This window comes from Protomyctophum parallelum (genome assembly GCF_964188405.1).
Source record: "Protomyctophum parallelum genome assembly, chromosome: 23".
NCBI classification, from domain to species: domain Eukaryota; kingdom Metazoa; phylum Chordata; class Actinopteri; order Myctophiformes; family Myctophidae; genus Protomyctophum; species Protomyctophum parallelum.
Window position 1 is genome coordinate 30,487,055 of NC_139715.1, and position 4,478 is coordinate 30,491,532.

General features: G+C 40.2%; 1 protein-coding gene across 1 annotated transcript in view; it reads right to left on the minus strand.

The window, feature by feature from the left end:
- The window catches only part of LOC310854085 (FERM, ARHGEF and pleckstrin domain-containing protein 1-like), a 159,470-nt gene extending 157,639 nt beyond the window's left edge, over nucleotides 1-1,831 (minus strand). Inside the window, 1 exon segment of the mRNA XM_083758578.1 lies at nucleotides 1,537-1,831. The gene's annotated coding sequence lies outside the window, so the exon portion shown is untranslated.
- Between the last annotated feature and the right edge of the window lie 2,647 nt (nucleotides 1,832-4,478).

Genomic DNA, 4,478 nt, shown 5'->3' on the forward strand with positions numbered 1-4,478 from the left:
TCTCCTTTGTCATTTCTTCCATCCAAGATCCAAAACCCCCCCTGGCCTGATCAATGGTTATGCTTAGCATTTCTATCAAGGTGACACCCCTCACCATTGACCAAACTGTTCCATTGCTCTTGAGACGCTGGGTCACTCCGTGTGTGTGTGTGTGTGTGTGTGTGTGTGTGTGTGTGTGTGTGTGTGTGTGTGTGTGTGTGTGTGTGTGTGTGTGTGTGTGTACAATGGGCTGCAACAGAGTCGCACAATCTCTCCTTGCCATTAAACTGAACATATTGATTGATGGAAGGGACTTAATTAATGAAGTGGGTCTTTCTTGTTGTGGCTGTGGGAACCCACAACTCCTGCTTTGGTCAAACAATAAACAGGAGCCTCAGAGCTTTTCACAGCAAATTGAGAGCTATTATGTGTAGCCCAGAGGGCTGAGACTACTTTGAACTGAGCAAAATGGCATGCACACATGTGCACACTGTGTGCGCACACACACACACACACACACACACACTCGTGTGAGACAAAAAGGAATCTTACACATGCACAAAAGCACACACAACAGCCTTGACATAGGCCTACAGAAAAGCAGCAGACATAATTATAGACCAGAGGTGACACACACACACAGAGAGAGAGAGAGAGAGAGAGAGAGAGAGAGAGAGAGAGAGAGAGAGAGAGAGAGAGAGGGCCAGTTGGCTCAGTTCAAGCCCTTTGAATATAGGTTAGGCGCACAGTAATCTTTTAGTCCAGGGTGAAGATGTCATTAGGCTGTATTAGGCAACCTGCTCTAGCACTGACATATTCATATGCAGGCACAGTGTGTGTATAACAACAACAATGAACAGTACATTAAGAGTATGGTGGCACTGGTGGCTGGCAACATGTGTACACACTTTAAAAAGCATTTGAACATGAATGAATGTCCATGTCCATGAGCCGAACAACAGCAAGGAATTGAATTACCTTTTGCTTTTCGTGACAATGACTCCTTTACCTTCATGCAATACAGAATAGACAAAATGTCAGTTAATTAAAATGCTTTTAAAGATAGACAATAGTTGTCTGTTTTCAGAAGCATTTTAATTGACTTTTGTCAATTCAGTTCAGTCAAGCAGTGAAGAAAAAAAAGGGGCGTACTTTATTGCTTGCTAGACATTAAACAAAGTGGCTTCGGGCTATCTTTTGGTATTAGAGTTAATGGCTGGTCTAGTAGTATGTATATGTTATTCATAGAGAGATGTTGTGTGCAGACAGTGCTGTCCTAATATATGCAGCACTAATCTAATGGCAAAAAGGGATCTCCTTAAAAGCTTCAGCCGATTAGGGGAAGAAGAAAAAAACTGAAGCCCGATACCGACTAGAAAAACGCGACATATCCGTACAAAATAACACAAAACAGGGGCTATTTTGGAACAAACCACTCTCTCCGACGGTAAATCCGTGTTTCTGTAAATCAATGAATCCCATTCATAATAAGAAAAGAACCACGAAGATGAATGTCCCTTGTTTTACCCCCACCACCACACTCCTCTCCTCTTTTACCTTCTTTCCTGGAGCCCCGGAGTGGTGGAGTCTGTCCCCGCGCCGCCGACAAGCCTTTTTCTATTATCTCCCAACAGCAGAGTCGGTCTGGGTGTATAAATCCACAATGGTTCGGTTCGGTTCTGCCCTCTCTCTCTCTCTCTCTCTCTGAAGTCTCCTCCTGGCTTGTCTTGAAGACAGGACCAGTCCACTGAGCTCAGCAGCGCCTCCGGTCCATATAAACCCGGGATGGGATCCAGCAGCACAGTCAGTGCGAGCCGCGGCTACCTTTGGGCTACAATGTGGAAACTGTTGGACTGAGAGGGGTCGCTCGGTCTCTATGATTCACACAATGAAACGCATAGTGACACGTGGTACCTTATTGCCCTGTGCTATAGAGTGTAGAGTCTGAAAGGATCAGTGGTGGGAAAAGGTACTGCAAATGTTTTAGTAAAAAAAAAAAAAAAGGTCACACCCGTGTGAAGTGAGGGGCGCTCTTATCATTATACATCATCATCATACATCATCTCATGAACAACTGAACTTATGTGTTTGGTTGGTTAAATGGACGTCATATTTTGACCTAATTTCTCCTTTCATTGGCAATGGCAAAATAGTGAGACTTGTTGGGGGAAAATTTACTGTACTTTTACCTTTGTTTACTTAAGTAAAAGTAGCAATACTGCAATATAGAACTACTTTGTTGCAAGTAAAAGTAAAAGGATTCAATTCAACTTGAGTACTAAAAATACAAAATGTATTGGTATCAAAATGTAGGCCTACTTTTAAAGTACCAAAAGTAGAAAAGTACTAGTAGTATGCAGAATGATTTATTTCAAGTTTTCAAATGTAGGCCTATACAAATATTTTTGGAAAATAGCAGATCTACAAGCTCACAATGCGTCACATCGCCACCAATGCTGAAAGGATAATGTTGAGACCTTTTTAATTAAACTAAAAAATATATATATATAAATAAAAATAATAAATTAATAACAATTACAAAATATAATTCTATTGAAATATTCGGCTATAGGGCCCATCGATGTCAGAAATATTACGTTATTTTAAGATATTTTAGGTATAAGTATCATTACGATATGATTATGATAACAAATTAATCAAGGAAGTGCAGTCAGGCAGATTGATATAAAGGCTAAAAAGTACCCAATGCACAGAGGTGCGCTCCAGCTTCAAAGACAGTGAATGGAAAGATACACAGCGCCATCTGCAGATGATTTGGTGAAATGACATTGAATCATACAATTTTTTTTTTTTTTTTTTTTTTGCTGCTATAGGGACCGGGTTGATTAACGTTTAATAGCACCAGAAAGAAAGAAACACACTGGCTGGGGAAAGACAGTACAATCAGAAAAACGAAGAATAAATCTCACTTAATATTCTGCTGAAATTACATGATTTCTATATTCACTATACGGTTAGCTCATGCTCATGGTACCAGAAACAATGCCCCAAACCTTGGACATTAAATTCACCGTAATACTCTTCTCAAATGTAATATTATTATATTTATATTATGTCATTCTGTGATTGTGTGTTTTACTTAATGTTAACAGAAAAAAGGGAAAGTAAAAAACGTGTGGCCATTACGGGGATCGAACCCGCGACCTTGGCGTTATTAGCACCACGCTCTAACCAACTGAGCTAAACGGCCGACTGCTATTTACTGTGGCCACGTTGTTATATAAAGATCTCGTGGCTAAAGCATAGAGCTGTAGATCCTCTATTCCAGTGGTTCCCAACATCATGTTCTCTCTCCTAATGGTACCAACACCATGTTATCTCTCCTAATGGTACCAACATCATGTTCTCTCCTAATGGTACCAACACCATGTTATCTCTCCTAATGGTACCAGCATCATGTTATCTCTCCTAATGGTACCAACACCATGTTCTCTCCTAATGGTACCAACATCATGTTATCTCTCCTAATGGTACCAACATCATGTTATCTCTCCTAATGGTACCAACATCATGTTGTCTCTCCTAATGGTACCAACATCATGTTATCTCTCCTAATGGTACCAACACCATGTTATCTCTCCTAATGGTACCAACATCAATACAGAATGGATGGAATTGTGTGTCAAGTGTCTAAATGTCATCAGATGGTGGTCCGTGGCTCAAATGGGTCTGAGAGGCTAAATGTCATCAAATGGTGGTCCGTCCATGGCTCAAATGCTGAATAAATACAGAATGAACCGGTGAATGTTTTACGGCCATTAGGAGGGCCTAATACAAATCTTCTCTTATGGGGGTGCCTGGCATATCTCTTCATATGGGGGTCCGCGGCCTAATACAATGTCAATTTAGGGGTCCTTGACATGAAAAGGTTTGGGAACCACTGCTCTAGGCCAGGGGTTCTCAACGTTTTTGGCCGGGGGACCCCTGGAAATGTTTTGGCAATGTCTCGGGACCCCCGCACCGACCCCCAATATAAATTGACTGCCAAAATAACCTTAATAATAGAGACAATACACCATAAATAAATACTGAAACCAGATATAATCATTAAGGAAGGTGTATGCATGTGCTATGTGTAGCCTACTATTATGTAAACTCTTCATTTCCATTTTCCAGCCATTCAGTTGCAAAAAAAAAAAAGAAATAATTTGAAAATGAATTTATTGTACACTGTATGATGATTTGAGGGTTCCATTATTTGAGCTAATGCAACAATAAATACCTGAGCTATTCTGGGAAGATGGTCAGAAGTTGACCCAATGGTGTATTTTATTTTATGGTGCATTTAATCCTTTTGTATAATAATAATAAAAATCGCACCCGTGTGAAGTGAGGGGCACTCTTATTGATTAGGTGATGTAATGATGATGTGAAACAAACGGTGACAAAACAAACTTAAAAAATTAAATGCTCTTTATTGTTAATGGGATTTAATGTTTACAGTGTTGGGGACAAAACAAACATTACGGTAATCTGTC